The 12493-nt window shown below is 42.6% G+C and overlaps 1 non-coding gene across 1 annotated transcript; it reads left to right on the forward strand.

The window, feature by feature from the left end:
- Positions 1-10853: 10853 nt before the first annotated feature.
- Positions 10854-10959, forward strand: LOC135269747 (U6 spliceosomal RNA). The gene has a single exon (XR_010338011.1). It is a non-coding gene; the product is annotated as a U6 spliceosomal RNA (small nuclear RNA).
- Positions 10960-12493: the final 1534 nt, after the last annotated feature.

Here is a 12493-nt window from a genome sequence, read left to right on the forward strand (position 1 = left end):
TCCTTAGAGGACTCACTGGTTTCTTTTCATAAGCGAAAAGTACCTCTTTTTAAAGTGCACTTTGCAGACATTTCACTCCTTTTCCAATAAGTTTGAGTTAGGAGCTTTTACCTTGTAGCAGAGCAGTATTAACATCTAGTTGGTTCACCTGGGAAACAAAGAGGCTGACCGTGGGGCTCACTGTGCGGATGCGGGTCACACTGAGTGCTGGAAGAGGTGTTATGTCACACGCTGAGGCGGTGACCTCAGTGGAGTAATGTAAAGACTGAATTGAATTTTAAGCTAATGTGAAATCAGAGAATGTTGTAATAAATAAATGCCTTAAGAGTATTTAAAAAAAAAAAAAACCTTAAAAAAATAAAGACCATGAAAGAGTCAGAATTTTTTTTTTTTTTTAATTCGCCTGGGTGCAGGTGGGCTAATGCCAAAAAGGGTGTTAGCCCAGAATTTTTTTTTTTTTTAGAGACAGGGTTTCACCTTGTTGGTCAGGGTGGTTTCGAACTCCTGACCTCAGGTGATCCACCCACCTTGGCCTCCCAAAGTGCTGGAATTACAGGTGTGAGCCACCATGCCCGGCCTAAAAGAGTCAGAATTTACCAGTGTTATTTGTACAGAAGATGAAAGAAGTCATCTAAATAGAAAGATCCTGACTGGGTCTGGTGGCTCACACCAGTAATCTCAGCACTTTGGGAGGCTAAGGCAGGTGGATGACTTGAGGCCAGAAGTTTGAGACCATCATGTCCAACATGGCAAAACCCTGTCTCTACTAAAAATTTAAAAAACAAAAGGAGATCCTAGTAGAAAAAGTAAAACAGTAGGCTATATTTATATGACAGGATAGTTTTTTGAAGATGTTAATTAATTAATTATTATTTTTTGAGATGAAGTCTGTCTCTGTTGCCAGGCTGGAGTGCAGTGGTACTATCTCGGCTCACTGCAACCTCCACCTCTTGAGTTCAAGCAATTCTCCTGCCTCAGCCTCCCAAGTAGCTGGGACTACAGCTGTGCGTCACCACGCCCAGCTAATTTCCATGGCCAGCTAATTTTCGTATTTTTAGTAGAGACAAGTGTTTCACCATGTGGGCCCGGATAGTCTTGATCTCTTGACCTCGTGATCCTTCTGCCTCGGCCTCCCAAAGTGCTGGTATTACAGGCGTGAGCCACTGCGGCCAGCTGTGATGTTAATTTATTAACTGTGGAAGTGTGTTTTGCTCACTGCGGTATTTCTCAACCCCCACACAACCCACTCACCTCACTCTATACAGGTCCTTTGTCTTTAGGTCTTTTGTTATTCCCTTCCTAAGAATTATGCAACAGGGAAAGCCAATAGCTGCTTAAAGCCTAGTGCTCTTCCTGTCTTTTGTCAAACTGTAAAACCAGTGGAGAAAGGGAGGAAAGAAAGAGAGAGGAACCTGCCTGGGAAAGGAATGGAGTAGGAGTGGGGAAGACAAGGAAGGGTCCTGAAGTCTGATGAACTTTATTACTATTTTGGGGTCCAAGGCAGGGGTAAATACTTCAGAGTAGATTGGGGTTTCTAGGACCTCAAAGTGTTCTGCTTGGGCAAAAATGTCCACACTCCACAGAGTTGAGTGCTGTTGCATGATAGGGGACCACATGGCCTGAGGCTGAGATTTTTCTGGGGCATGACAGGCTAGAAATTTGAGCTCTTCTCGTGATACTCCAGGTACCACATAAGGTACCCTCAACAGTGATTGATTATTAATTTCCTATCACTTTAGTTGGATGGGAGCCCAAATTTGGGAATAAAAGTAATATTTTCTTATTTTACATATGCACTAAAATTCATACTCAACATATTAGCTTCCTATAAATACCTTTTTTTTTTTTTTTTTTTTGAGACAGAGTCTCTCTCTGTCTCCCAGGCTGGAGTGCAGTGGTACAATCTTGGCTCACTGCAACCTCTGACTCCCGGGTTCAAGTGATTCTCCTGCCTCAGCCTCCTGAGTAGCTGGGATTACAGGTGCCCACCACCATGCCCACCTAATTTTGTATTTTTAGTAGAGATGGGGTTTCACCATGTTGGTCAGGCTGGTCTCAAACTCCTGATCTCCTGATCCACCCGCCTTGGCCTCCCAAAGTGCTGGGATTACAGGCATGAGCTACCACGCCCAGCCTATAAATATCTTTTTGGAAATTCAACTGTAGTAGGCAGAATAATGGCCTCCCAAAGATGTTAATAGAATCTGTACATATGCTACTTTACATGGTAAAGAGACTTTGCAGATGTGATTAAGAACCTTCATGGTCTTAATGGGGAGATATGGTTCAAAGTGTCCAAAGCTGCAGCTATGTGGGATGAATAAATCTAGAGATCTAATATACAGCAGGAAGACTGTAGTAAATAATACTTTATACTGAAGGCTGCTAAGCAAAAGATTTTAGGTGACCTTACCACAAAAAAAAGGTCAGTATGTGAGATGATGAATATGTTCATCAGCTTTTCTGTTGTAATCATTTTATTATGTATATGTATATAGAAACATCATGTTGTACATCATAAATACATACAATAAAAATACATAAATATTAACGGCCAGGTGTGGTGGCTCATCCCAGCACTTTGGGAGGCTGAGTGGGGAGGATCACTTGAGCTCAGGAAGTTCAAGACCAGTCTGGGCAAAATAGCGAAATCTTGTCTCTACTAAAAAATTTAAAAATTATCTAGGTGTGTTGGTGTGTGCCTATAGTCCCAGCTATTCTGAAGGTTGAGGTGGGAGGAATGTTTGAGAGCCCAGGAGATCGAGGCTACAGTGAGCTATGATGGTGCCATTGCACTCCAGCCTAGACAACAGAGCTAGACCCTGCCTTTCCACTCCCCCACCACCTGCCAAATATACATATGAACAAAAACAGGCTGGATGTGGTGGCTCATGCTTGTAATCCCAGCACTTTGGGAAGCAGAGGCAAGTGGATCACCTGAGGTCAGGAGTTCAAGACCAGCCTGGCCAACATGGTGAAACACCCATCTCTACTAAAAAAACAAAAAATTTTGCGTTGGAACCAAATTATTTTCTGTATGCAAAAAAAAAAAAAAAAAAAAGAAAAAAGAAAAAAATTAACTGGACTTGGTGGTGTGCAAAGCTACTCGGGAGGCTGAGGCACCAGAATGGCTTGAACCCAGGAGGTGGAGGTTGCAGTGAGCTCAGATTGTGCCATTGCACTCTAGCCTGGACAACAAAGTGAGACTTTGTCTCAAAAAAACAAAAATAAAGCAAAATAATAAATAAGAACAGTGGCTTAAGCCTGTAGTTCCAGCTACTTGAGAGATGGGAGCAGGAGAATTCCCTAGAGCCAGGAGTTTGAGACTAGCCTGGGCAACATAATGAAACTTGGTGTCTAAGAAAAAAATTAAAATTAGTAAATAAAGGCAAGTATGTGTATGGATTCATATATATATATGATTCGAATGTGTTTGGATTCACATATATATGATTCATATATGTATGAATTTATATATATATATCTATACACACACACACACACACACACACACACATGAATTCCAGATGGGGAGGGGATTATCCTAGATCATTCCAATAAGAATAATTTAATAACAAGAGTTTTGGTTGTTTATTTTAGAATAGGGTATTGTTCTGTCGCTCAGGCTGGAATGCAGTGGTGTGATCTTGGCTCACTGCAACCTCTGCCTCCTGGGTTCAAGTGATTCTCCTGCCTTAGTCTCCCAAGTAGCTGGGACTACAGGCGTATGCCACCACACCCAGCTAATTTTTGTATTTTTAGTAGAGACAGGGTTTCACCACGTTGGCCAGGCTGGTCTTGAACTCCTGAACTCAAGTAATCTGCCTGCCTCGGCCTCCCAAAGGGCTAAGATAACAGGTGTGAGCCACCATGCCTGGCCATAACAAGGATTTTTAAAAGCAGGTGAGCCAGGCTCAGTGGCTCACACCTGTAATCCCAGCCCTTTGGGAGGCCGAGGGGGGCTGATCACGAAGTCAGGAGTTTGAGACCAGCCTGGCCAATATGGTGAAACCCAGTCTCTACAAAAAATACAAAAATTAGCCAGGCCTGGTGGTGTGCCTGTAGTCCCAGCTACTTGGAAGGCTGAGGCAGGAGAATTGCTTGAACCTGGGAGGCGGAGGCGGAAGGAGCGGAGAACGTGCCACTGCACCCTAGCCTGGGCGACAGAGAGAGACTCTGTCTCAAAAAAAAAAAAAAAAAAAAAGCGGGCGAATTAAGTAAAAGCAGAGATTGGAGTGATGTGATGTATAATAGGGACTCAAGCCTGGCTTTGAAGATAGGGGAAGAGGCCAGGAGTTAGGGGCTGTGAGGGCCTGAGAAGCCGGGAAAGGAAAGAAGGTGAGAACCTCCAGAAAGGAGCAAGCCCTGCCAACATCTTGATTTTAGTCCAGCGAGTTTAAAATCAGACTTCTAAGCTACACACCTATATGAGAGTAAATTTATTCAGACTTGTGAGGTCTGAGGAAAAGCAGAAGAAAAAACAAGTAAATTTGTTGTTAGCCACTAAGGTTATAGTAATTTGTCACAGCAGCAATAGATCACAAGCACATGGTTATGGAGCCAATTCCTTTTATCTTCTTGTCTCTGCTAACTAGAAATGTCTTTACCTGTAATTTGGTTTTTTATTAGAAGGATAGTAGCCTATATAAATGGCCACTCCCACTGCAAAATAAGAACATATTCTGGTTTATAAATCATCCTTGGGACGTTTGGTTAACATGATTCAGTCCCTTACAGTCTGAGCACGGTGTTATTTCTGGAAATTGTAAGATGCCACTCAGGTAATGGGAATGTACCAAAGTGAATTTCTGACCTTGCCTGGTGGTATATTGACTCATCTTGTGATGGTCAGGTGGCTGGTTCGTTCCACCTTCAGCAATGACATTTTCTGCTTGCGAATACCAAATACCAGATGAACACACATAAAGGATATTAACAATATAAACCAGAAAAATGGTAAGGGCCAAAGAAAGGTGCAAAGAGTAAAAGCTATTCAGAGAAATTTGAAGGAGGGCTCCAAAAGTATTCTGATACGGAGGACCTGAGGAGTCTGCAAGGGAAGGAGGGCTTGAATTGGGAATTTATATCAGTAAAATAACAGAGGCAAATGCAGTTAAAACAGAAGAGATTGACTGGGCATGGTGGCTCATGCCTGTAATCCTAGCACTTTGGGAGGCTGAGGTGGGTGGATCATGATGTCAGGAGATGGAGACCATCCTGGCCAACATGGTGAAACCCTGTCTCTACTAAAATAAAAAAATTAGCTGAGTGTGGTGGTGCATGCCTATAGTCCCAGTGACTCCGAAAGCTGAAGCAGGGGAAGTGCTTGAAGCCGGGAGGTGGAGATTGCAGTGAGCGGAGATCATGACACTGCACTCTAGCCTGGCAACACAGTGAGACTCTGTCTCAAAAAAAGAGAAAAAAAGGAGAAGATATAAAAGATAAGATTAGAAGTATAAAAGATAAGATTAGAAGGGTAGATTGAAATAACTTCTGTAGGAATGTGATGGTTGAGGAATTTGGATTGGGCAACCAGGAGCTAACAAAGCTTTTAGGGAAGGATCAAAAACATAGTTTGGGGAGAGATTCACCTAGATTTATGGGGTTATAGTTCTGTGAACTAGGCTAGCACTTAAATACAGTCTGAATTCAAACATGAAATGTAAACATGAAATGCAAAAAGACAACAGGGATTAGCTGGGGGAATGAAAAGACATACTTTTGGTCTTTACTGCTCAAACCATGTCATGGCTAGATGTTCCTCTCAATTTGTGTTGAATAGATAGCATTTCTGTCATATTAGAGTATGAAGAGCATGACAGCAAACAGTGTCCTCTGAAAAGGAAAATCTTTTAGCTTGAACCAATTTTTTTTTAATTTAAAAATTAAGTATGCACCCTTGATATAGTCTCAAGAGGTCCTGATGACATGTGCTGAGCCAATTTTAATAGGAGCTTAAATTCTGAGGCCTGGAGGTTTACTTATTCCAGTGCTTCAGAGGCTAAAGTCCCTCTGGATTTTTAGCTGTACAAAAATATTTATTTTGAAATTGAGCAAATTTGTAGAAAAATCTTGTGCTGAGTACTAGTCTCTAAATTATTTATTACTCCAAATTTTCTGCCAGTCTTTTTTTTTTCTTTGAGACAGAGTCTTGCTCTGTCACCGGTCTGGAGCACAGTGGCAAGATCTTGGCTTACTGCAACCTCTGCTTCCTGGGTTCAAGTGATTCCCCTGTCTCAACCTCCTGAGTAGCTGGGACTACAGGTGTGCACCACCACACTTGGCTAATTTTGTATTTTAGTAGAGATGGGGTTTCACCATATTGGCCAGGATGGTCTTGATCTCCTGACTTTGTGATCCGCCCTCCTTGGCCTCCCAAAGTGCTGGGATTACAGGGGTGAGCCACTGCACTCGGCTTTCTGCCAGTCTTGATTGTGGTCTGACCACAGATTTTATTTTATTTACTTATTATTTATTTGTCTTTTGGAGACAGAGTTTTGCTCTTGTCACCCAGGCTGGAGTGCAGTGGCACAATCTTGGCTCACTGCAACCTCCACCTCCCAGGATTAAGGGATTCTCCTGCCTCAGCCTGCCAAGTAGCTGGGATTACAAGTGTGCACCACCAGGCCCAGCTAATTTTTGTATTATTTGCAGAGACAGGATTTCACCATTTTGGCCAGGCTGGTATTGAACTCCTGACCTCAGGTGATTCACCTGCCTCAGCCTCCCAAAGTGCTGGGATTCCAGGCATGAGCCACTGCACCTTACCAAAATTTCTATGCATTAAGAAAATATGTATACTTAAAAAAAATAGATATGTAGTGTCCCACATAGCTGAGGTACCACAGTTTGCGTAGTTATCCCTTATTGTAGGCCATTTTGTTTGTTGGTTCATTCATTCATTCATTCATTCATTCATTTATTCATTCACGGTAAAACTACCCAGGCTTTGTGCTCATTCTCAGCATGCGGACATAAAAGTTATAGCTCTTGCTCTCAAGGAATATATAGTCTAGGAGAGACAGATGTGGAAAACAACTATAGTACAGTTATATATAATCGAGATGAACCTCAGTGTTCAGGAATATCCACCATGCCCCAGTTCTTCCTGAGAGATTACACATTCCTCACCTCACTGACAATGGCAGTGAGCCCGGGACTAGGTTCCTTTCCCAGGGGCTGTGAGCATCAGGGCTATGGGGAGGAGCACTGGCACTGTTAGGCAGAGGCTGCATTTGACACTTCTGGAGGATAACCAAGGATGATGGGTGCTGAGTCTCCTATAACCAGGGGTCTCCTGTGCACTGACACTACTGCAACTCAGGGGCAGCTGGAATTTAGCTGACTAGTGAATAGGTGCTGAGTTCTGAGACAGAGGCTCTAGTAATCCCCTAGGCCAGCCTCCAATCAGCTGTGAAGGTGGTGGGGAGAAAAGGAGGACAGATCATGCCAGTCTCAAACAGGGCTGTCAAGGGCAGCAGAAGATATGGTATGGCAGGCATGATAGATATCTTCTGGGTGGCTAAGTGATGAGTAGTTGGAGGTCGGGATGAAGGTGGTTTTTGGTATTTTCTTAAGATAAAGGACAACTGAGAATCTACATATATAGGGTTGCCTAAAATACAAGACACTTGGTTATATTTGAATTACAGATAAATGCAAATAATTTTTTTAGGCTGGGTGCAGTGGCTCACTCCTGTAATCCTAGCACTTTGGGAGGCCGAGATGCACAGATCACTTGAGGCCAGGAGTTTAAGACCAGCCTGGCTAACATGGTGAAATGTTGTCTCTACTAAAAATAAATACAAACATTAGCTGGGCATGGTAGTGCATGCCTATAATTCCAGCTACTTTGAAGGCTGAGGCACAAGTATTGCTTGAACCTGGGAGGTGGAGGTTGTAGTAAGCTGAGATCATGCTACTGCACTCCAGCCTGGGCAAAATAGTGAGACTGTTTCAAACAACAACAACAAAATAAACAAAAAACCAGGCCAGGCACAGTGGCTCACGCCTGTGAACCCAGCACTTTGGGAGGCTGAGGCGGGTGGATTGCCTGAGCTCAGGAGTTTGAGACCAGCCTGAGCAACATGGTGAAACCCTGTCTCTACTAAAAAGCACAAAAAATTAGCCAGGTGTGGTGGTTGTGAACCTGTAGTCCCAGCTACTTGGGAGACTGAGGCAGGAGAATTGCAAGAACCCAGGAGGCAGAGGTTGCTGAGATCGCACCACTGCACTCCAGCCTGGGTGACAGAGCGAGACTTCATCTCAAAAAAACAAAAAAACAAAAAAACAAATAATTATTTCAGTGTACTTATGTCTCAAACATTGCAATTGATATAGGGTTGCTAAATCTGGCATTCTTATTTAGATGCAGACAAAAAGATAGGAAAAAGTCGTGTTGTGGACATGGGGGTAAGTGAATAAGGAGGGTACTTAGGTGTGAAGAATTAACTTTAAACAGAAGTACCCAGTTTTATTTTTATTTATTTTTTTATTTTTTGAGATAGGGTCTTATTCTATTGCCTGGGCTGAAGTGCAGTGGTACCATCATGGCTCTCTGCAGCCTCAACCTCCTGGGTTTAAGCAATTCTCCCAGCTCAGCCTCCCAAGTAGCGCCATCATGCCCAGCTAATTTTTAAATTAAATTAAATTAAATTTAATTTTGACATAGGGTTTCACTTTGTCACCCAGGCTGGAGTGTAGTGGTGAGATTTTGGCTCACTGCAGCGTTGACCTCCTGGGCTTAAGTGATCCTCCTGCTTCAGCTCCCCAAGTAGCTGGGGCTACAGGCACACACCATCACACCAAGCTATTTTTGCATTTTTTGGTAGAGGAGTTTTTGCCATGTTGCCCAGACTGGTCTCGAACTCTTGAACTCAAGCCATCCACCCACCTCAGCCTCCCAAAACGCTGGAATACCTCTCTTTAAAAAATAGAAGAGATGGGCCGGGCACGGTGGCTCATGCCTATAATTCCAGCACTTTGGCTGGAATGGGTAGAGGCTGAGGTGGGTAGATCACTTGAGGTCAGGAGTTCAAGATCAACCTAGGCAACATTGTGAAACCCCATCTCCACTAAAAATACAAAAGTTAGCTGGGCATGGTGGCTTGCACCTGTAATCTCAGCTACTGGGGAGTCTGAAGAAGGAGAATTGCTTGAACCCGGGAAGCAGAGGCTGCAGTGAGCTGAGATGAAGCCATTGCACTTCAGCCTGGGTGACAAGAGCGAAATTCCATTTTGAAAGAATAAAAAAAGAATAAGAAAATATTATGTATTTAATGGTATTGTATGGTACCCATTGTTTTTTAATATTACAATATATCTTAATATTCTCTGGGTCACTCACCAGTCTACTCATATCTTAATGGCTACATGTTACATTGATGCACTGATTTAAAAAAAAAAAAAATCTCCTTTATAGAATAGTTGTTTCTTCTTCATGGAGTTTTTGTTTGTTTGTTTGTGATACAGAGTCTCGCTCTGTCACTCAGGCTGGAGTGCAGTGGCGCTATCTGGGCTCACTGCAACCTCTACCTCCCAGGGTCTAGTGATTCTCCTGTCTCAGGCTCCTGAGTAGCCAGGATTATAGGAGCATGCCACCATGCCCAGCTAAGTTTTGTATTTTTAGTAGAGAAGAGGTTTCACATGTTGGCCAGGCTGGTCTCAAACTCCTGACCTCTTGATCCGCCTGCCTCAGCCTCCCAAAGTGCTGCGATTACAGGTGTGAGCCACCATGCCCAGTTTTTTTTTGTTTTGTTTTTTGAGATGGAGTCTTGCTCTGTTGCCCAGGCTGGAGTGCAGTGGCTTGATCTCGGCTCACTGCAACCTCTGCCTCCCAGGTTCAAATGATTCTCCTGCCTTAGCCTCTCGAGTAGCAGGGATTACACGTACCTGCCACCATGCCTGGCTAAGTTTTGTATTTTTAGTAGAGACAGGGTTTCACCATGTTAGCCAGGCTGGTTTTAAACTCCTGATCTTGTGATCTGCCCATCTCTGCCTCCCAAAGTGCTGGGATTACAGGCGTGAGCCACTACACCTGGCCCTTCATGGAGTTTTAAGATACAAATTAATTACACAATACTTAGAGGTGATCTGTATTTACTAAAATCACATTTTAAAAAATTCAAAATTGGTATTTTGAAAAATAGGATAAAATAATCTTATTGTCCTTACAGCTCTAGTTGCTAATGTAGTTGAATCTTGTTACCTGAATACTTCTTGGAGAACCTAATGTCATTTTGGTCTGATGCATTAATATTTAACAAGCCTGTGATTGATGGATTGATGACAACAAAATTAATTCAATCCACCTAGGTTTCTATCTGTTGGTAAAACAGTAAGGCCATCCAGGGTCAAAAAGTAAGGGCTTCTGGGAGGAAACGATTGAAAGTGGTTGTGACCTCTAGAATCTAAAATTGGGGACCGGCTCCTCCATTGATTTTCTTTCACTTTTGTTCTCAGAAAAATGTCTCTTGACTGGCTGCTGATGGGTCGGGTTGCCTCCATCCCTTATCTTTAACTAAAGTCTTGAACTCTCAGTAAATAAATAGACTGGCAGAGAAATCCCTTTTTAGTTAGGCAGTACTATAGTTTGAAAACTCTGGTCTTAGACATGGTATTGAGTATGCATTGCAGATAATTAGTGTATCAGATATATGAATTGACTGAATATTCTGCTGAATTGACTAAATCGGTCTGTGTCATTCCCCAGTGACGTGAGGCTACTGTTCCTCTCTCACCTCTTCACCTTTGGTTTCTGTTAAAGGAGGGTATCCTGGCAGCATTCCCTATGCCACAGATAGGTGGGTTTGCAATCCATGGATCTCTTTTTGATGTAAAGAACATCAGCTCTGGTGCTCACTTTGGCAGCACATATACTAAAATTGGGACAATAAGAGAAGATTAGCATGGCCCCTGCACAAGGATGATACGCAAATTCGTGAAGCATTCCATTTTTTTCCAATTAAAAAAAAAAAAACCAGCCAGGTGAGGTGGTACACATCTGTAATCCTAACACTTTGGGAGGCCAAGTGTAATCCTAACACTCACCTGAGGCCAGGAGTTCAAGACTAGCCTGGTCAACATGGTGAAATCTCATTTTTTTTTTTTTTTTTAGAGGCGGGGTTTCATGGTGTTAGCTAGGATGGTCTCGATCTCCTGACTTCGTGATCTGCCTGCCTTGGCTTCCCAAAGTGCTGGGATTACAGGCGTGAGCCACCGAACCTGGCCCCAAAACCTCATTTCTACCAAAAAAAAAAAAAAAAAAGATACATTGCAATGAATATTCTTTTTTTAAATTTTTAAAATTTTTTAATAATTTTATATTTTTTTATTAAAAAATTTTTTAGAAGAAACCTCATCTGAAGCAATGAATATTCTTGAAGACATATCATTTTCCACATATGTGCATATTAATAGGATAGATATATAGTTACAATGTTGCATCAAAGGGTATGTCTATATGTCATTTAAATAATGATTTGTGCGCTGGGCATGGTCGCTCACGTCTGTAATCCCAGTACTTTGGGAGGCCGAATTGGGCAGATAACCTGAGGTTGGGAGTTTGAGACCAGCCTGACCAACATGGAGAAACTCCGTCTCTACTAATAATACAAAATTAGCCGGGCATGGTGGCGCGTGCCTGTAATCCCAGCTACTTAGGAGGCTGAGGCAGGAGAATTGCCTGAACCCAGGAGGCGGAGGTTGCGGTGAGCCGAGATCGCGCCACTGCACTACAGCCTGGGCAACAAGAGTGAAACTCCGTCTCAAAATAAACAAACAAATAAATAAATAAATAAATAAAATAAAATAAAATACAAAAATTAGCCGGGGTGGTGGCATGCACCTATAATCCCAGGTACTTGGGAGGCTGAGGCAGGAGACTCGCTTGAACCTGGGAGGCGGAAGTTGTAGTGAGCTGAGATTGCACCACTGCACTCCAGCCTGGGTGACAGCCAGATTCTGCCTCAAAAAGAAGGAAAGAAAAAAAAAAAGGCAGATCCTAAACATGTCCTTACGTGGGGATTTAAAAAAATAAGTAAAATTAAGCCTGAGAAACATAGGGAAACCCCATTTCTAAACAAATAAACAAACAAAATATTAGCCAGGTGTGGTGGTGCATGCCTATAGTTCTAGGCTAGGGCAGGAGGATTGCTTGAGCCCAGGAGTTCAAGGCTTCAGTGAGCTATGATTGCCCCACTGTACTTCAGACTGGACGACAAAGCAAAACTCTAAAGAAAAATAAAATAAAAAATAAAAAGAATAATATGTATTTGCTGATAAGCACAGGCATAAAGACACTCTGGAAGGTTACATAAGAACAAATAATAAAGGCTAGTTATTGGGGATGGAGACATGGATAAGAATTTTTTAGTATATTTTATAAGTAATTCTGAACCATGTGACAATTTCTTATATGAAAATTAGATTTGGCCAGGTATGGTGGCTCACACCTGTATCCCAGCACTTTGGGAGGCCAAGGTGGGTGGATCAC

The sequence above is a fragment of the Aotus nancymaae genome, unplaced genomic scaffold (genome assembly GCF_030222135.1).
Source record: "Aotus nancymaae isolate 86718 unplaced genomic scaffold, 86718_ANA_hifiasm-v0.15.2.pri h1tg000057l, whole genome shotgun sequence".
In the NCBI taxonomy this organism is placed as follows: Eukaryota; Metazoa; Chordata; class Mammalia; order Primates; family Aotidae; genus Aotus; species Aotus nancymaae.